This window comes from Xenopus laevis, chromosome 2S, assembly GCF_017654675.1.
Source record: "Xenopus laevis strain J_2021 chromosome 2S, Xenopus_laevis_v10.1, whole genome shotgun sequence".
Classification (NCBI taxonomy): Eukaryota; Metazoa; Chordata; class Amphibia; order Anura; family Pipidae; genus Xenopus; species Xenopus laevis.
This window is the reverse complement of record NC_054374.1, coordinates 50820361-50842304: the sequence shown is the minus strand read 5'-3', so window position 1 is coordinate 50842304 and position 21944 is coordinate 50820361. Positions and strand designations below refer to the sequence as shown.

The following is a 21944-nucleotide window of genomic DNA, read 5'->3' as shown; positions in this document are numbered from 1 at the left end:
TACAGTTTAGAAAATGGATAAAACCCTTCCATGTTGTAGACAGAAGACTCTGGCGTTTATACAAGATTCTACATTGTTTCCTAGTTATATTGGTAATTTGGGTTGGAAAAAAACCCATCAATATCACCCCCCCCAAAAAAAAAAGTGTAAGCTAGTGGAAAAACATGTGTGTCACTGTCAGTAGTAGGGCATAGGACAGTGTGGAGTGAAGTCAGGGAGTAGCTGGGTGATGGCGAATTTAACCCATGGCCCATCTCTGGGGAAAATTGGTCAGCCAAACCAACCAAACAGTGGATAAACCTGCAAATCACTGATAGGATCTGAAAAGTCCTAATCATAAAAAGTCTGGTGATACGCACCCTGTCCTGGTGTTCCCTGGTGTATATTTTTACTAAACTGTTACAGATTATTCAATCCTGGAATCTGATATTTCTGGCAGCTGCTTTATTCAAATTTGTCCATTTTAAAAAATCCTTTCTGCTGACTCTTTTTTCTACAAAACTGGTGAGAATGACAAAGCGAGTGACAGCACAATCAATTCTTTGAACTGGAATAACTTCTGAACTTCAGTCACATAATGTTAATTCATGAGCAAAATATCTGCAGTTGTAAATACACCTTTTCCCATACTCTCATGATTTGTTATTTTTGGTATAATTAACTTACTGTAAAATATCTGATTCTCCCTTAGGTGGTGCACAAATTTGAATAAAGTTGGACTCCCAAGTAAACAACCACTTAAGTGGCTTGCCCCAACACTTAATGCACTGTTTATTGAGAACAGGGTTCAATCATCTTTAAGTGTGGCCCTTAGAACATATTTGATAAGGGTCATTATATTGGCATCTGAGATTCACTGGAATCTATTGTTAATATCAGGCTAATATAATCATTTATTTTATATGTGATAAGTACAGTTTGGTATCTCTGTTCTCTCCATTCTTCCCAGTGGTCCTGGTTATTGTGTGAAAGCCCTGCATCACAAACTATAAAGGGGGAAGTGGGAGTTTATTGGAGTATGAAATGGAAAGTTGGAGGTATGAATCTCCAATTTACATAAAAAAAATAATATAGTACTCCCATGACTCAAAAGCCCATACCAGTATTTTTAAATTAACATATTTTGAGAGATAACAAATTAAAATGAATATGTACTATGTAAAAATGTTCCTTAATCAACCATTAGCGGGGTTGGTAACATGGTGGTTGTTCCCAGTATTTATTAATCCTATTATGAGCAAGGATGTCAGAGAAAATAGAAGGAACTTTGCTGTAAGAAAATCCCATTGAAAAAATCATAGGTTACAGAGTAAAAATGATGTTTACAACATAACAGATCATCATATATTGTAGAAACAATTCAGAAAGCCCCAGTATCTACTTTTCATTTATTATGGACTTTTAATGATAAGTAAAATTGAACTTGGCACCAAATGCTAAATTCCTGTTTGCTTTTGCCCATTCAGTTTTATGCTGTGCAAAGGTCAGGTTATACTGTATGTTACAGTTCACAGTTTACTCCAACATTTTGTAGAATTCAAATTAATTTAAGTGGTTTTGACAGTGGCCATTATAATCAATCTCCAAATAATCAATATATGTTTTTACCATGTATAGCATATCATCAGTATATATATGATGCAGTATTTCAATTTATCATCACAAAATTGGTTATTTTACATCCATATATATCAGTAGACCACCATATTTTGCTGGTTTAAATCAATTTTTTTTATTATATAACTTTTCAAAATTGTACGGTGAGGGGCCATTTTTTTTAAAATGCATGCTTGGTGGTGGGATAGACAGGGAGTATATTTTGCATTCACAGTTGGTTTCTGGCAGGATTGCGGCTGAAGCCAAGCATAGTGCCTTCAACAAATGGTGCAAAATTATGCAATCCATACACACATTCCAGGGTGAGGCACGTGCCTAGGGTGCTATAGGTAGTGAGGGGCCGCTTACAGGATGGTTCAAGACTAACATTCTTCTAGCCTGAGATTCGAGTATATAAATCCTATGCTAGGATTGAGGTAAACCTCAAACTGAATCATTCATTCCGTGCATCCTTAAACAGTATGTTGGTCCACTATGATAATTTGAAGGGATAGTTGTTTGTAACTGAAAATTAGGTTCTTTTAGTGTTGAGAGTGTGAATTTCCTCTCTATACTGGTAATGCCCCTTTGCACTGCTCCTAGTGCAATCGCCTTTGTTTGGCTGTGACCCATGTGTACTACCTTCTTAGGTCAGAGACACACTCGAAGATTCAGGGAGATTTAGTCGCCCAGCAACTATTCGCCTCTTCTTCTAGCGACTAATCTCCCTGAATAGCGTCCCCATCGGCTAGAATCTAAATCGCTGGCAGGATGGCACTCAGAGAGCTTAATTTTATAGACGTCTGAAGTTTCCTCGTGAGGCAATTTCGGAAAACGAAGTGCCACCCCCCCCCGGTGATTTAAATTCTAGCTGGCTGGAAGTCTTTTTGGGGAGATTAGTCGATAGGCGACTAAATCTCCCCCAGTAGCTTTGTGTGCCCGTGCCCTTAGAGTGAAAGTAACAATTATGCAGGTTCTTCTATAGCAATTCTCTGAAATAGATTATGATCAGCAAAAAGAGAACAGAAGTAGTAAAATAAGTGATCAAGGGGATAATCTTCAAGGACAGAAATGCAATGTACCGTATATACTCGAGTATAACCCGAAAATGTGCTGAAAAAGTCTACCTCGGCTTATACTCGAGTCAGACGCGAATGGCTGCGCTTCAGGACATCTTCAGCAGATCACATGCTCCTGCACTCATGAGGGGGGAGAATACAACAGCAAGTTTGGACAGCACACAGGTGTGACTGCAGCCTCTTCGGATCAGTGAGTAGGAGCATTTGTTCTGCCTAAGATGTTCTAAAATGCATTTCTCACCCTAGGCTTATACTTGAGTCCCCGTTTTTGGAGGTAAAATTAGGTACCTCGGCTTATACTCGGGTCGGCTTATACTCAAGTATATACTACTTAATCTATAGGAAACAGTTTGTTGAGACATGAATACTGCAAGCATATGAGATCCATGAAGGCAGCAAAGGCAATGAGACATTTCATGGATGTCTACAATTTAGAAAATAATTACATTAATGTTAGCATTTAATCTAACTATATTGTTATTTGCTCCTGCAGTGAAAAAATAGTGACTCATTGCACTAGAAAAGGCATCAGTATTGGTTATCTGTTATATGTTTAGTATACTACACTATAACAGCAAATATTGTACATTTCATTATATATAAGTTTGCATTAACAGCTTCCTTAAAAATACTTTGGGAGTAACGTATTTTACCTGTGGGTTTATAATTGTTTTACTGCAAGGTCTATAATGTATTCTGCCCCCACCACCCACCTGTATAATATATCAGATATTTTATCAAAGAGCATGGATAAGAACAAAACTTAATATGCCGTAATCATTTTCCAATTGTTATAAAAGCAATCATGCAGAGTGAAATAATGGCAGAGAAAGAAAATTGCTTATTTCTGTCTGAAACTCCTGCATAAGGCCTCCATGAACGTGAAGGGTCTGTGAATGCACTTCTAAAGCAACCTGATTTTGTACACATGCTGAATTATGTGAATGCTGCAATTTGCATTTAAATGTGATAAAAATCACATTTAATACAGCCTACATTTGGCTGCAGCCTGTCCAGCAATAGCCAGTGTCGGACTGAACTGGGAAAAATGTTGTGGCCCTCACTGAGACCCATAATGTTTGGGTAGTGGATTGGTGAATTGTAGGCCTCCTGTCGGCTGCCTTTGTAACTCAGAAACCTGGACAGCCCATGTAAAAACTGGACTATCTGGTTCAAAACTGGATTGGTATCAACCTTTTTGGTGTCCTAGCTCAAAACCCAATTGGCATGATGTTTAGGTTATTAACTTATTTGTGTACATAATAGGGATGCACCGAATCCAGGATTCGGTTTGGGATTCGGCCTTTTTCGGCAGGATTTGGATTCAGCCGAATCCTTCTGCCTGGCCGAACCGAATCCGGATCCTAATTTGCTTATGCAAATAAGTGACGGGGAGGGAAATCATGTGACTTTTTGTCACAAAACAAGGAAGTAAAAAATGTTTTCCCCTTCCCACCCCTAATTTGCATATGCAAATTAGGATTTGGATTCAGTTCGGTATTCGGCCGATTCGGGGGTTCGGCCAAATCCAAAATAGTGGATTCGGTGCATCCCTAGTACATAAATATTGGTCAATGGAGGGCACTCTAATGTACCAATAGTATCAAAAGATTTAGTTAATTCCAGGTACAATAGACCCAAAGAAATGCCCCCATATAAGGCAAAACAATAGACTAAGGGGCTTGCACACTGAATAAACAGACCAAGTGGGATTGCAAAAGATTTATATTTACAAAAGCATTAGAAATCACAAAAAAGGTCTTTTGGTCATATATACAAAACTGTCATAATTTTTTTTACAATTTAAGCAAACATACCACTCAAATATGGTCACAAACAAAGGATCAGAAAAAGGAAGCGGATACCTTTTCCGCAGACTGAGAATTATCCTGACATTTTGGCTATAAGACTTTCTCAAGGGGAATTCTGCCAGAATTTCCTTTGAGGAAGGCTTATAGCCTAAACGTCGGGGTAATTCTCATTCCAATTCTCATTCCAATTCTTAAGAGTTTGATAAATATCAAAAATCGAATACAATTCTTTTTTAAAAATTCGAATCTAGTTTGGATAATTCCCTCATTGAATTTGGAATTTTTCGACTCTTAGTAAATCTGCCCCTAAAACTATTGTTTTTCTACCCATAATGGAATCTGTCAAAATTGTTGCAATGCGATCAACGATAGAACTTAATTTATGGTATAGACTCCACACTGTGATTCTGCCCTCCCCCAACCCCAGGAGAGCTAAGGCATTCAATAGAGTGACCAATCTTGAGTGGCCAGTTGGGGTGAAATTTAGTTCAGTTGACATTAGTTGCTGTCCTAGACATAACATAAGTCTACGAAAAAAAATAAAACATTAATCAAAGCTTATTGCATAATGGATCTTTCTGTAATTTGGATCTTCATAACTTAAGTCTATTATTATTATTATTATTAACATGTATTTATATAGCACCAACATATTGCGTAGCACTGTAAATTAAATGTGATTATACAATTAATCACATGAATTATATACATAGAACATATGGAGTTACATACATCACAATCAATACCAGTACAAAAAGGTGAGGAAGGCCCTATGCAAAAGAGCATAATAAAAGGGAGTAAAACACAAGTTGTGGGAGTGGACAAGATCGAATTAAGTGGGTGAGAAATGTGGTACTGTATATGGTGTTGCGTTTGGTAGTTAAGCAGAGTGATGGTAGGCTTCTCGAAAGAAGTGCGTTTTAAGAGATTTCTTGAAAGCAGAAAGGTTGGGAGAACGTCGGACAGACCGTGGGAGAGAGTTCCAGAGGAGGAGTGCAGCCCTTGCAAAGTCTTGAATGCGAGCATGTGACGAGGTAATGAGAGAAGAGTTGAGTAGCAGGTCAGTAGAGGAGTGTAGTAAGCGGTTGGGTGAGTATATAGAGATGAGTTCAGAGATATAGGGTAGGGCATTATGTTATGAAGTTATGATGTGCTTTAAATGTCAGGGTCATTAATTTGAATTTAATTCTGAAAGGTAGCGGAAGCCAGTGCAGGGATTGACAGAATGGCGAGGCAGTTGCTGAGGTGTATGAGCCTCGCAGCAGTGCTCATTATGGACTGGAGAGGTGACAGTCTCTGAAAGGCGAAGGCCAATTAAAAGAGAGTTACAGTAGTCTAGACGTGATATGATGAGAGAGTGAATAAGAATTTTGGCAGCATCTTGGGTGTTAAATGATAGTATTTTGGATATGTTCCTTAGGTGGAAGTGACATGATTTAATAAGTGACTGGATATGAGGAGTGAATATGAGGAGTGAATGACAGGGCAGACTCTAGTGGGGTGATAGTGGAATTGTTAGCTATGATGGATACTTCCGGGATGTTACTAGTGCTAGTTGGAGGAAAGAGAACCATTTCAGCTTTAGAGAGGTTTTATTTAAGGTAGCGTTGCGACATCCAGGTAGAGATAGCGGACAGGCAGGAAGAGACGCAAGTTAGGAGTTCTGGGTTGAGATCAGGAGATGAGAGATAGATCTGAGTATCGTCAGCATAGAGGTGGTAGTGGAAACCATACCAGTTGATTAATTTGCAGAGGGAGGAAGTATAGAGGGAGAATAGTAATGGTCCCAGGACAGAGCCTTGAGGAACCCCAACAGAAAGAGGTAGGGGAGAAGATGCTACTCAAATGTATGAGACGATTGGTGATGTAAGAAGAGAACCAGGACAGGGCTGTGCCACAAAGGCCAAGCGAATGGAGGGACTGGGGGAGGAGAGGGTGATCTACAGTGTCAAATGCAGCCGAGAGATCAAGCAGTATTAGTAGTGAGAAATGATTGTTGGCTTTAGGGGTTTAAAAGGTCATTAATTAGTCGAGTCAGGGCAGTTTCCGTGGAGTGTTGTGGCTTAAAACCAGATTGTAGGGGGTCCAGCAGGTTATTGTCAGAGAGGAATGAGGTTAGTCGATTGTAGACTAGGCGCTCAAGTAGTTTAGAGATGAAAGGTAGCAGAGAGATAGGTCGGAGGTTGTCAAGATTGGAGGAATCCAGAGAGGAATTCAGAATGGGGGTGACAAGAGCATGTTTTAGTTGGGAAGGAAACAGTCCAGTTGAGAGTGAAAGATTAAATAGGTGAGTTAAGGCTTTGATTAGACAAGGATTGGTATTGCAGAGAAGTTTTGAGGGAATTAGATCCAGCAAGCAGGTGAGAAGAGGCCAAAAGTTTACTAGAAAATCATGTAAACATTAAATAAACCCATTATTTATTTATATAATTGTATCTTAGTTTGGATTAAGTACAAAGTACTGTTTTATTATTACAGAGGAAAAAAATCTATGGGGGGCCTTTCTGTTATTCAGAGCTTTCTGGATAGCGGGTTTTCTGGATAATGAATCTGTATTAATATTACAGAGAAACGGGCAAGGTTTAAACATTTGAATTATTTAATTAAAATGTCTATTGCAGATTGCCTTCCCATAATTGAGAGCTCTCTGAAAACCGGATTTCTGAATAAACAGATTCCATACCTCTACTTTAAAGAACATTATGGACAAATAGTGGTTGGTTTTTTTTTCTCAGCGAAATCAAGACAAATAGCAAAAGGTGACTGTGACTCAGGAGGGGATGGAAAGGTAGGGGGTCTGGTCCACAGCTCGTCTAAAGCAACATATTTGCCATTTTGTCTGAAGATGCTGGGGAAGACAGCTCTGAACTAGCATGAATGGAGCAGGCTAAGCACCTGGGAGGCAGTCCCTTTAATATTGGTAGCTGGGACAGTGCAGGAAGGAAAGGCATGTTTTGATTTGATTATTACAAAGGTGGATTGGGTAGTTTGTTCTAAGGACCCTCCATGCCAAACAGTTTGCTGCTTGCCTGGTGCTAGGGTTTGGCATGTGGTGAAACGAGTGGACAGAGGCCGGGGAAGACCCAGCAGTCTTGGTACACAAAGTTAAAGGAGGTGATGTCCTCAAGAACAATTTTTAAAAAACAGTTATAAAGTTTAGGGCAATGACTTCAAAGGTAATTTTCTCAGTAATATTACCTGTGCCACAAGCAACATTAAGAAGACAGTGGGAGCTTACGTTTAATACGTGGCTGAGAGATTGGTGTAGGAGGAGGGTTTTGGGTTTTTGGAGAACTGGGCTGATTTCTCAATTGGCTCTTTGCCAAGGATGGGCTGTACCTCAATGATGATGGTGCAGATACTTTGGGGGAGAAGATTGCTAGAGGGTGGGGGAGATTTTAAACTAGTAACCATATATTATCTGGAACAGTGCTGCTGGGACAGTTAATGGGAACAAGTTCATTAACTTGTTGTATGACAATTTTATGGCACAAGTTGTTGAGGAGCCAACCACAAAAATTGCTATACTGGATCTAGTGATATCTAATGACCCAGAACGTATAGCAAATGTGCAAGTAAATAGTGACCCCTACATAATAGTGACCATAATGTGATCTCATTTAATGTCTGGTGCAAAAAACAAATATACACTTGGCCAACAAAATCACAGAATTTCAGAAAAGCTAATTTTGGATCCTTAAAGGCTGCCCTAAAAGGTGTGAAAAATCTTAGCTATGAGGAAAGACTGGCTAAGCTGGGGTTGTTCACACTTGAGAAGAGGCGCTTAACAGGTGATATGATAACTATGTATAAATATATAAGGGGGTGTTATAGTAATCTCTCTAATACTTTATTTACCAGTAGGTCTTTCCAGCTTACACAAGGTCACCCATTCCAATTAGAAGAAAGGAGGTTCCGTGCAAGGGGTTTTTACTGTGAGAGCTGTGAAGATGTGGAATTCTCACCCTGAATCAGTCATACTGGCTTATACATTAGATAACTTTGAAAAGGGGTAAGATAACTTTTTAGTAAGGGAGGGAATGCAGGGTAATGAAAGATAGTTTGTAGTGTAAGTTGTTCCAGGCACTAATCCAATTGCCATCTTGCAGTCAGGAAGGATTTTTTCCCCCTCTGAGGCAAATTGGAGAGGCTTCCTCTGGATAAACTAGCAGTTGGGCAGGTTAAAAGGTTTAACTTTATGGATGTGTCCTTTTTCAAGCTAACTTACTATGTTACTGCTATGTTAATGGAGTAGGTACAGGTTACTAAATGGGCAAATTGTACACGCAAATAGCTGTATAGAGAGATCAAATGGAAAATATTTATTTTAACTTCACCTTTTTATTAATGATGTGCTTTTCAAGCATATACTTGTAGGGTGGTTACTAACAACATTAATGATTCTTTAAGTAACTTGATATCCTATGTAGTTTTGCAGGTTATGGATTTTCTAGCAAATAGTTCTAACATAACAATTATTGTGCAATTTTACATAATTAATATTATGTTATTGTAGAGGGTACCCTCTTGTGCAGGGGGTGTGGACAAATATCTTACACAGAACTACAGTATATAAACAAGAATGATTCAGAAGACAGAAACAGCTCACATTTTAGATTTGGATTTATTCATCGAACCTCATTGGTTGTACAGGTTTGCAATCTGTTATACAGAAACCTGTTATCCAAAAAGCTCCAAATTATGGGAAGGCCATCTCCCATAGATTCCATTTTAATCAAATAATTCAAATTTTTTAAAAATAATTTCCTTTTACTATTAAATAAAACAACGGTGCCTTGAACCCACTTGATCCCACTCAGCGGTACTTGAGCCCAACTAAGATACAAAGAATCCTTGTTGAAGGTAAAATGATCCTATTGGTTTTAGTGTTTAAATAATTAGATCCAAATTACGTAAAGATCCCTTATCCCGAAAACCTCAGCCCCCAAGCATTCCGGATTACAGGTCCCACGATTGTAATTGGTTTTGAATTTGGTGTTGTGGCTGTGACTAACTACTTGTACCTTTTTATTATTTATGCCACAGTGTTTAGCAATATCATAGGTGCTTTAATCCTTTCGGGCAGGTTCACAAATAGAAAGGGAAACTCACTTCCTTAAAATGTACATGTACGTCACCATGCAGTGTAAAAGTCTGTACAAGGGCGGTACCTGCTTGGAAACATTGTCCCGCTGGGTGTGTAGATGGTCCTCAAGTATTTCTGACAAGATTAGCTGGTTTTTCAGGTTTTACAGTATGGCACTTTGTAAAACTGCTATGGCTTTTTCATATGGATAATACGCTTTGGTGAAGCACAAGGGAATGTTTTGTCGTGCCTGTTTAGAAGTGAATTTGTTATAAGGTAAGCCTTTTCTGCATAACATTGCACTCATTTGCTACATGTATGTTCTTTCTAAACTTAGAAACAAATGGTTTCTGGTCATTTAGTATTTAAAAGTCAGATTGCTTAAAGCTTTTTTCTATCAACAAGAGGGTATGGAATGCATTGCAATATAGTGGGTGGGTCTAGCAAGTAAAATGGCTAATTCATGTTTCTAACCAGAAACTGTTGTCCCTGCTTTCCTATGGAGAGTAGTTGCAGCTATACTGTGGGTGGACAAATTATGCTCAATACAGTGCAGTAGTTGTCTGACTTTTTCAGTTTAAACAACCCCCCCCCCCATGGCTTTAACCTTTGTTCAGGGATCCCCTTAGCTCATGGCAAGGTTGCAGATGAAGAAAAACAATAGCATTACTATTCAGCCTAAACTTTAAAGAACATCCAGGTCATGAATTTTGTTTCAAGTATATTAGTAAATAGGCATTCCCCTTGGCACCCCACCCCCTGCCACTGCTTTAGCCACATATTGGGAACTACGATTATGGTTTGTGATGGCCAGACTTTCCTTATTATATTGTGTGGTGGTAAGACATGAAGGGGCAGATTTATCAAGGGTCGAATTTCGAAATTATAAAAAATCCGGAATTCAACCATCGAATTAGCCAAATTTGATAGTCAAACTTTTGTTTTTGAATTTTTTGGCCGTTTTCGGTCGAAGTAAAATAGTTCGATCAATCGTAGCAATCGTTCGAAACGTTCGATTCGAACGATTTAATCGATCGAACGATTCGAACAATTTTATTGATCGATCAAACAATTTTCAAAAAAAAAACTTTGACTTTTTAAAACTTAGCCAACTTTTGGTTCTAGGAGGTCCCCATAGGCTAACATAGCAATTCGGCAGGTTTAAAGTGGCGAAGTCGAAGTTTTTTTTAAAGAGACAGTACTTCGATTTTCGAATGATCGAATATTCAAAGTATTTTCAATTCGAATTGAAGTTGAAGTTGAATTTGGCCTATTCTATGGTTGAAGTACCCAAAAATACTTTGAAAATCGAAGTTTTTTAATTTGAAAATTCACTTCTACCTTTGATAAATCTGTATAGATTTCCCTATTTGGATAGTGTATATAGGGCTGCTAATCGTAAATATTGTTGGTGGGTTCTCTTAAAATCTGAACTTCTGTCTTGAATTAATGCTTAGTAGAAAATAATTGGCTAAAATGAAGTAAGAATAGATAAGTTACTTGTACAGTTGTATGTATTGATCCGCACATATTTCTGTAGCTGTGCAAAACAGATTTCGATATTTAGAAGTTTCTTAAAAGTATTTCTAAAATGTGTGAAATAGCAGTTAGTGGTACGGTCTGTGGGAGCACACAGACCATAACAAAATGGTGTCTCATGGTAAAAGATGTAAAAGGGGAATACTTATAACATCTATATCCTGTACATCTACTGTATATTCTATATCATATATATCTATATTCCAGTTTGGAAAGATGAGCTCCCAGTACAGATGGCCTAGTTGTAAGTATATCCTTATAAACAGCGTTTAGTGATGTCATCAGTTATAATCGGAGCTTAGTGATATTATTTTTGTCATGTGACTGTAATTTGTGTGTTATAACAAACAATGGACCCCTGTAGTAAAATATGAGGATATTACAAGTCACCTTGGAGTTTTACAACCTTTACAGTATAAAAGCACTCGGTCTTTGGCCTTTATATGGTCATGGGACACCTCTGTGAGGATATAGTATCCTTATATTTCTTATTAATTCTAATTTTTCAGTAAGCAGTGTGACAACTCCCACCCACATGAATAAATATAATTGTAGTATGCAGAGAAGAAATGCTTTATGAATTAACAAAGTTTTATCTTTACTAGCTACAGTCTATTTAAGGGGATCATAAAATAAACTCTGATTAATAGTGCTGTGTGTAATACCTGAGGGTTATAGATCTAGAAGTTTCCTACATTGCATTAATTTCCTGGATATTAAATGTGAATTTCAGTGTTGTAACATTAAAATACTCCTTTATACTCGTATGTTAAAATGAACACATTTGCAGTTTATTTTGTCAGTATTCTCTGTGCCTCCCTATGGAGACAGTCTATTCCTAAACTAATATGCACACTAAACCCTACACAAAGTCATGTCTGACTTTCCTGCACAGCAACGTGCCTAGTTCTTCTCTGTTTTCTCTACAATATAGGGGTTAAATGCTTTGTGTGCTCACCTTGCTAAATTTAGTATTTTTGTGCACTGTAAAAGCTTAGGGAGACTTCTGGTATCCAACAAAATTAGTTTGACCCTGGTCTTGATGAAAAGGACTCAAACTGAATATCATTTAGCATTATCCTGCAGCTGTGGACAGTCAGAAACATAATCCCAGGCAAAGCTTCAGAAAATGTTTGTTAGCCTGTAACAATAATGGAATTTATTTAGATGTCTCATATAGTCTCTGAAATGTTGTAGATGAATTCACATTATAGAGGTACACATACCATTTTCTCCCAAAATTCCATGGCAAATGAACTTCGATTAAAAGTAGCCTGCAACAATTGTTTCTTTTTAATTTGCAATTCCAAAACACTATATGTAACATTTGCCTTAGCAGCTGTTCATGCTACATAATGGTGTTTATCAAGGTTTAGTAAAAATGGGTTGGCAGGTACAGTGGTTTCATATCCACTTACTTCTGTGGATGTATTGAGGGCAAAATTGTAGCACGTGAAATTGGAGCAAGAACCCGCTGGATCGCTAAATGACATCAGTGGAAGCTAGTGGATAGGAGTGCCAGGACAGGTGTGCAATTATAGCATTTTGGATGATAGAGTCAAAATGACCCTAGCAGCTATACGTTGATTTGAATAAGAGACTGAGATATGAATAGAAGAGGGCCTGAATAGAAAAATAGGTTAAAAAAAGTAGCAATAACAATACATTTGTAGCCATACAGAACATTTGTTTTTTACATGGGGTCAGTGACCCCCATTTGAAAGCTGGAAAGAGTCTGAATAAGGAGACAAATAATTCAAAACAAAAAAAAAAATAAAAAAAAGTAAGGTCAATTGAAAAGTTTCTTAGAATTAGCAATACTAAAAGTAACCATAAAATAAACTCTTATCAATAGTGCTGTGTGTAATACCTGTGGGCTAAAGATCTAGATGTTTCCTACATTGCATTAATTTCGTGGATATTATATGTGAATTTTAGTGTTGTAACATTGAAATACTCCTTTATACACGTATGTTAACATAAACACATTTGCAGTTTATTTTGTCAGTATTCTCTGTGCCTCCCTATGGAGACAGTCTATTCTCAAACTTATTTGCACACTAAACCCTACAAAAAGTCATGTCTGACTTTCCTGCACAGCAATGTGCCTAGTTCTTCTCTGTTTTCTCTACAATATAGGATTTAAATGCTTTGTGTGCTCACCTTGCTAAATTTAGTATTTTTGTGCACTGTAAAAGCTTAGGGAGACATCCTGTAATTCTCTAAACTACAGGATGTCAACAGATGGACTGGAAATGACTGGGCTCAATTTACTATTATCTGTCCAAAGAAATTCTGTAAAGGGAATTATGAGTAGTACAGTAAAGTAGCGTGCCATATAGTATTTTCCATTTGAAAAAGGACTTGTCTCATGGGGGGGTGGGATATGTGAAATCTTGATCTGAAAAATGCCCTAGCAAGGTAGTAAAAGTTACATAAGTTGTGTAAGTGATACATAGTAATATAGTAAGTAAGGTTGAAAAAAGACACATGTCCATCGAGTTCAACCTTTTTTTTTTTCTTTTTATTAACTACCTATCTGCCAGTTGATCCAGAGGAAGGCAACAAACCCATCTGAAGCCTCTCAATTTGTCTCAGAGGGGGAAAAAATCCTTCCTGACTCCAATATGGCAATCGGACTGGTCCCTGAATCAACTTAGACTATGAGCTATTTCCCATAACCCTGTATTCCCTCACTTGCTAAAAAGCTATCCAACCCCTTCTTAAAGCTATCTAATGTATCAACCTGTACAACTGATTCAGGGAGAGAATTCCACATCTTCACAGCTCTCACTGTAATAAACCCCTTCCGAATATTTAAGCGGAACCTCTTTTCTTCTAATCGGAATGGGTGACCTTGTGTCAGCTGGAAAGACCTACTGGTAAATAAAGCATTAGAGAGATTATTATATGATCCCCTTATATATTTATACATAGTTATCATATCACCCCTTAAGCGCCTCTTCTCCAGCGTGAACATCCCCAATTTGGCCAATTTCCTCATAGCTAAGATTTTCAATACCTTTTACCAGCTTAGTTGCCCTTCTCTGTACCCTCTCTAATACAATAATGTCCTGTTTGAGTGATGGAGACCAAAACTGTACGGCATATTCTAGATGGGGCCTTACAAGTGCTCTATACAGTGGAAGAATGACCCCCTCCTCCCTTGACTCTATGTCCCTTTTAATACAGCTCAAGACCTTATTTGCCCTTGATGCTGCCGACTGGCATTGCTTGCTACAGCCAAGTTTATCATCTACAAGGACTCCAAGGTCCTTTTTCAAAATGGATTTGCCTAGTGCAGTCCCATTAAGGGTATAAGTGGCTTGGATATTTTTACATCCCAGGTGCATGACCTTACATTTATCAACATTGAATCTCATTTGCCACTTAGCTTCCCAGATTGCCAGTTTGTCAAGATCATGTTGCAAGGATGCCGCATCCTGGATGGAATTAATTGGGTTGGATAGTTTTGTGTCATCTGCAAACACTGATAAATTAATTACAACACCCTTCCCTAAGTCATTAATGAACAAGTTAAATAAAAGTGGACCCAATACTGAGCCCTGGGGGACCCCACTAAGAACCTTACTCCAAGTAGAGAATGTCCCATTAACAACCACCCTCTGTACCCGATCCTGTAGCCAGTTTCCTATCCATATGCAAACGACTTCATTAAGCCCAACAGACCTTAGTTTAGAAAGCAGCCGTTTGTGGGGCACAGTATCAAACGCTTTGGCAAAATCCAAATAGATCACATCTACTGCCCCCCCACTGTCCAGAATCTTACTTACCACATCATAAAATGCAATCAAATGTGTCTATTATGACCTATCCTTCATAAAGCCACGCTGATTGTTGCTCATAATGCCATTCATTAGGACAAAATTTTGAATGTGATCCCTTAACAAGCCTTCAAATAATTTGCCTACCACAGATGTCAAGCTTACTGGCCTATAATTGCCAGGCTGAGATCGTAATCCCTTTTTAAATATTGGAATAACATCAGCTTTTCTCCAATCCATAGGCACCATACCAGATGACAGTGAATCTGAGAAAATCAGAAATAAGGGCTGGTCTAAAACTGAACTAAGCTCTCTTAGAACCCGGGGGTGTATGCCATCAGGCCCTGGAGCCTTGTTTACATTAATTTTTATTAAAGCTTTATGAATCATATCCTGAGTCAGCCACTGACTAGATTGAGCTGAACCATTCGTGCAGTTATAAAGTGAGCCTGTGAACCCAGACTCCTCTATTGTATACACTGAAGAAAAGAACTGATTTAACACATTTGCCTTTTCTGTATCTGTTACAACCATACTGGTACCATTATTTAATGGAGTAACACTCTCAACCTGCATCTTTTTACTATTAATATATTTAAAAAACATTTTAGGGTTAGTTTTCACCTCCAACCCAATTACCTCTTCATTTCTTTTCTTAGCCTTCCGGATCGCTGATTTACAACATTTATTACAGTGTTTATATTCATTAAATGCAGCTTCTGTCCCTATAGATTTGTAGTTTTTAAATGCCTTTCTCTTCTTTCCCATTAACTTCTTTACTTCTGTATTAAGCCACACAGGATGATTCTTAAGGGAATAAATTGAGAACAGTAATGATTTAATATCATTTTAAAGGACAACCATTTCTCTTCTGTGTTTTTAGCTGAAAACTTATTGCTCCAATCAATGCTTTGTAGGGCAGCCCTCAAGGCACTAAAATTAGCTTTTCCAAAATTAATGTTTTTTGTTGCCCCAGTATATTTTTGTTTTTTGCACCAGACATTAAAAGATATAACATTATGGTCACTATTACCCAGGGGTTCAATGAATTGCACATTTGCTATAAGTTCTGGGTCATTAGAGATCACTAAATCAAGAATAGCATTTTTTCTGGTAGGCTCCTCAACAACCTTTGCTAAACATTTGTTGTGCAATAAGTTTATAAACTTGTTCCCATTAACTGATCTGGCAGTACTGTTGCTCCAGTCAATATCTGGGTAATTAAAATCCCCCAGTATCATTACTTTACCTAAACTAGCAGCCTTTTCTATTTGCATTAGGAGCTTTGTCTATTCCTCCTCACTTACATTAGGGGTCTATAGCATACGCCTACAATTAATTTGCTGGATTCTTTACAATTGGTGAAGAACTCCACCCATATGACTTCTGCCCCCTCATTTTCTAACATAACCTCCTCCTTTATATGAGCTTTTAAATCCTGCCTAACATACAGACATACCCCTCCTCCTTTTCTATTGCCTCTGTCCCTCCGAAAAACAAAGTATAGCCACTGATATTTACTGCCCATTCATGCGACTCATTCAGCCATGTTTCGGCCACAGCAATCACATCATATTTTCCTTCCAACACCAGCAGCTCTAGCTCTCCCATTTTACCAGTCAGACTTCTTGCATTTGTTAACATACATTAAATACTGTGATGTAAAAGGTTATGTTATTTATGTGGCTTCCTCAAAACTACCTTTCCTAGAAATGTATGTAACTAAAATAGACCCTTGCACATATCAAGCAATGTGTCACGGTCGGCACCCAACACCAGAACAAACACCAGGCACCCTGGTCACGGCTCGTGCTTCACCAGTAGTGTGACCGCCTTTGGGCCTCGGGAGGAGCCCTCGGCTTACTTGGATGCCATCTGGACTTAAACGAGAGGTGCAAGATGAGGGTTCTGGATAGGCAGAGGGGCACGACAGTAAAGCAAAGTCTTTGGACAGAAGATCGCAGTACAAGGCGTTTAGGCAAAAGAGTAGTCAGATCAGGCTTGGTCGAGGCAGGCAGAGAGTAAACGTTATCAGACAGGCAAAGGTCAAACCAGGGAGTCAATCAGAGGGTTAATCAGAAGCGGTAGTCAGTAATCAGGCAAAGGTCAGAATCCAGAATAGTCAAATAGCTAGGCAGGGGTCAAAAACAGGAATCAAACAGGTTCAGAATATAGCACGAAGCTCAGAAGCACCAGGAACTAAATCCTATCACGGGCAATGACAAACTGTAGGAATGCCCTTTAAATACTTTTTTGAATTTGGCGCCTCTCGCGCTGACGTAATGACTGCAATGATGGGATATGGACCAATGAACCGAGGACCCAGTTTAGGAGAGGGAACCTTCAACTTGATATTCTTTGTCGACAACCATACTAAATCTCCCACCTTGTACTGGGGTGCTTCCCTACGGGATTTGTCAGCAGCTCTTTTCTGAGCTAGGGAAGCTGCGGATAAAGAATTATGAACTTGAGACCAAATTTCGGAAAATTTCAGGATAAAAGAATTGGCAGAGGGTACAGGGGAATTAGAGTCAGAAAAAGAAAACGCTTTGGGGTGCAAACCATAGACAACAAAGAAAGGAGACTCTCCTGAGGAGGAATGGGTAGCATTATTGTATGCAAATTCTGCCCAGGGTAGCAGTTCGGACCATGTGGACTGGTTATCGGACACATAGCATCTGAGATACTGCTCAAGGGACTGGTTCACCCTTTCGGTTTGACCGTTAGTTTGGGGGTGATAGGCAGAGGAAAAAGATAATTCAGTACCCACCAAGGAACAGAAAGCACGCCAAAATCTTGAAACAAACTGAACAATATTTTCAGGAAAACCATGGAACTTAAAAATATGAGTAATGAATAAGTCAGCCAGGGTTTTAGCAGAAGGGAGATGTGGAAGAGGTATAAAATGAGCCATTTTACTGAACCTATCGACCACCACCCAAATCACTGTCTTACTCTGAGAAGGAGGCAACTCCACAATAAAATCCATGGAAATGTGAGACCATGGTTTCTCTGGGACGGGTAAGGGGTTTAATAGACCCTGGGACAGATGATGAGATGACTTAGACCTTTGGCAGACTGGACAGGAATTGACAAATGTTTTAGTATCCTGTTTGAAGGAAGACCACCAGACATGACGGGATAAAAGAGAAATGGTTTTTGCAATACCTGGATGACCTGCCACTTTAGAATCATGAACCTCTCTTAACACTTGTTCCCTAAGCTCCTCAGGAACGAACCATTTACCAGATGGGGTATCAGCAGGAGCGGATGACTGTAAAGGGGACAACAAGGAAGAGAGGTCAGACTCCAAGGTCGCAACAATTATTTCCCTGGGAATGATGGGAGTGCACTCACTAGAGTCAGAGGAAAAGGATTCAAAACTCCTAGAGAGTGCATCCACCTTGGTATTTTTGGAACCAGGCCGAAAAGTTAACGAAAAGTTGAATCTAGAGAAGAATAAAGCCCACCGGGCTTGCCTTGGATTTAGGCGTTTAGCTGATTCAATATACAGTAAATTTTTATGGTCGGTATAGACCGTCACCAAATGTTTAGCACCTTCTAGAAGATGCCGCCATTCCTCAAAGGCCCATTTGACTGCCAACAATTCCCTGTTACCTATATCATAATTCACCTCTGCGGGTGAAAACTTCCTGGAGAAGAAAGCACAGGGATGTAACTTGTTGGTAGTCAGGTGCCTTTGAGAAAGGACTGCCCCAGCTCCTACCTCAGAGGCGTCAACCTCCACAATAAAAGGAAGCGCAGTGTCGGGGTGTCGAAGAATGGGGGCAGAACTGAATTCCTTCTTGAGGAAGTCAAAAGCTTGTACCGCTTCAGGAGGCCAGATGCTGGGGTCAGCACCCTTCTTAGTCAAATCAGTAATGGGGGCCACAATTAAGGAAAAATTCTTAATAAACTGACGGTAGTAATTTGCAAACCCCAGGAACCTTTGGGTAGCACGTAATGATTGGGGTTGGGTCCAATCCAGTACAGCTCTCACTTTGCCTGGATCCATTTCAAGACCCTTGCTGGAAATATTAAACCCTAGAAACTGAACGGAAGTAACCTCAAAGATACATTTCTCCAGTTTTGCATAAAGATTATTCTCCCTGAGTCTGCACAAGACTTGATGAACATGATTTCTATGTTCACCCAAACTAGAGGAGAAAATCAAGATATCGTCAAGATAGACCACTACGAATATCCCCAGCAGGTCCCGAAAGATGTCGTTGACAAATTCTTGGAACACGGCGGGTGCGTTACAGAGACCAAAGGGCATTACAAGATATTCGTAGTGGCCGTCCCTGGTGTTAAATGCAGTTTTCCACTCATCCCCCTCCCTAATGCGTATGAGATTATAGGCGCCCCTAAGATTAGAATAGATCTTGGCACCCTTAACCTGGTCAAACAATTCAGAAATTAACGGGAGGGGATAGCGTTTTTTTATGGTGATCTTATTGAGACCCCTATAATCTATACAGGGGCGTAGACCACCATCCTTCTTCCCAACAAAGAAAAAACCCGCCCCCGCAGGGGAACTAGAAGGCCTAATGAACCCTCTTTCAAGGTTGTCCTTAATATATTCTTTCATTGCCTGGGCCTCCGGCAAGGAAAGAGGGTATGTTCTACCCCGAGGGGGAATAGACCCAGGAATTAGATCTATAGAGCAATCATATTGCCTGTGTGGAGGTAGGGTTTCTGCAGCTTTCTTAGAAAACACGTCAGCATATTCAGCATATGCTGCAGGTAAACCTTCTAAATAAGTGGTTGCCACCACCTGAGGAATACATGAACCACCACACTTAAGACCCCATTGCAGAATCTTCCCTGAAACCCAGTCAATATGAGGATTATGGGTCTGGAGCCAAGGTAACCCCAAAATAAGAGGAGAAGACGCACCCTCAATGATAAAAAGGGCTAACCTCTCACTGTGATGATTATCAGAGCACATGGAAAGAGACACAGACTTTTTAGTTACCAGGCCTGAACCTAAAGGTTTTTTATCAACTGCCAAAATCCTCATAGGAGGAAATAGGGGGATTAAGGGAATACCAAATTTTGCCGCAAAGGTGGCATCCAGAAAATTCCCCTCCGCCCCTGAATCCACAAAAGCGGACACCCTGACAGAACCCGTAGGCCAGGTGAGTTTAACAGGTATCAAAATCCTAGAGGTAGACTGGGGAGAGGAAACTTCTGCACCCAAATGGAGCTCCCCTTCTCCATTTAGGCTTGGAAGTTTCCCGGCCTCTTAGGACATAAATTCAGGAAATGACCCTTTTCCCCACAGTAAATGCAAAGACCAAGGGAACGCCTGCGGGCTTTTTCCTCAGGGGTTAGATGGGATATGCCCAATTGCATAGGTTCCTCCTGAGGTTGAACCATGGAAGGGTTAGGGGACTTAACATTGGACACCATATTAGAAAAGTTATACTTAACATTGGTAAACCCAGAATGCATAGGAGAACCCCTTTCACCCCTTCTTTCCCTCTGCCTCCTATCTACCTGGATGGCAAGTGACATGAGATCATCCAGGTTGGAGGATAAAGGGTAATTTACCAAGCTATCTTTGACAGAATCAGACAGCCCAATACGGAACTGGCCACGAAGCGCCATGTCGTTCCACCCAGTCTCCACTGCCCACCGGCGGAACTCGGTGCAATACACCTCCGCATCCCGTTTCCCCTGGCGCAATTTACGAATCGCGGAGTCGGCAAGATGCACGATCCGGGTCATCATAAAGTACAGCCATGGTTTTAAAAAATGAATCAAGGGAAAAACGGGCAGGATCTGAGAGGGGCAATCTGAGAGCCCAAACTTGGGGATCACCCTGTAATAGGGTTATTACGAACCTCACTTTTTCCTCGCCAGTAGTGAATGAATGGGGGAAAAAGCTGAGGTATAATTTACATGCCTCTTGGAACACGAAAAATTTTGACCTGTCCCCATTGAATTTATCGGGAAACACAATTTTGGGTTCATGGGTTTTGGATACATTACCCAACAGAGCAGGAGAACCCACAGGAGTGGCCACATGAGGGGGTGACTACTGGAGCTGGAGACTGAACAGAAGCATCCAGTCGACGGGTCAAATTGTGGAAACCTTGCATCAGGTAATCTTGCCTCTGCTCATGTTCTTCCAGGCGCTGTAACAGTGTGGTAAGTAGCGCTTCAGTGGTGGAAGGAGCAGCGGCAGCTCGACCTTCTTCGTCCATCTTGGGCCCGTGATAATGTCACGGTCGGCACCCAACACCAGAACAAACACCAGGCACCCTGGTCACGGCTCGTGCTTCACCAGTAGTGTGACCGCCTTTGGGCCTCGGGAGGAGCCCTCGGCTTACTTGGATGCCACCTGGACTTAAACGAGAGGTGCAAGATGAGGGTTCTGGATAGGCAGAGGGGCACGACAGTAAAGCAAAGTCTTTGGACAGAAGATCGCAGTACAAGGCGTTTAGGCAAAAGAATAGTCAGATCAGGCCGGGTCGAGGCAGGCAGAGAGTAAACGTTATCAGACAGGCAAAGGTCAAACCAGGGAGTCAATCAGAGGGTTAATCAGAAGCGGTAGTCAGTAATCAGGCAAGGGTCAGAATCCAGAATAGTCAAATAGCCAGGCAGGGGTCAAAAACAGGAATCAAACAGGTTCAGAATATAGCACGAAGCTCAGAAGCACCAGGAACTAAATCCTATCACGGGCAATGACAAACTGTAGGAACGCCCTTTAAATACTTTTTTGAATTTGGCGCCTCTCGCGCTGACGTCATTACGTCAGCGCGCATGCGCCTTTAAATCAGAAGTGCGCATGTGCACGCGCACTAGGGAGCCGGCACAGGAGCAGCGCGGCGTGACGGGCGTCCCTGCCGTCCCCCCACTAGACCACCAGGACAAGGTATTTTTATCACACAATGGCAGTGCAGAGACGCTTGACAGGGGCAGGCGGAGGCAAACTTCGCTGAACACCAATTAAAAAACGAAAAGTTATATTTCACTGAGTTTCTTATTAGCACATTAATTAATGGAGCTATATGAACTACTTTACCATCAGCTGTTTATA

The 21944-nt window shown here is 40.2% G+C and overlaps 1 protein-coding gene across 6 annotated transcripts in view; it reads left to right on the top strand.

The window, feature by feature from the left end:
• sytl5.S (synaptotagmin like 5 S homeolog) overlaps positions 1-21944 on the top strand; it is a 109450-nt gene that overhangs the window by 15209 nt on the left and 72297 nt on the right. For 2 of the 6 annotated variants that reach the window (XM_041583768.1, XM_041583764.1), the window contains exon 1: positions 9668-9848. The exons of 2 other annotated variants lie outside the window; for them this stretch is intronic. The gene's annotated coding sequence lies outside the window, so the exon portion shown is untranslated. Of the gene's footprint in view, positions 1-9667; positions 9849-11318; positions 11356-21944 lie in introns of those variants that run through there. 2 more of the 6 variants (XM_041583765.1, XM_018249230.2) reach the window with 2 other exon arrangements.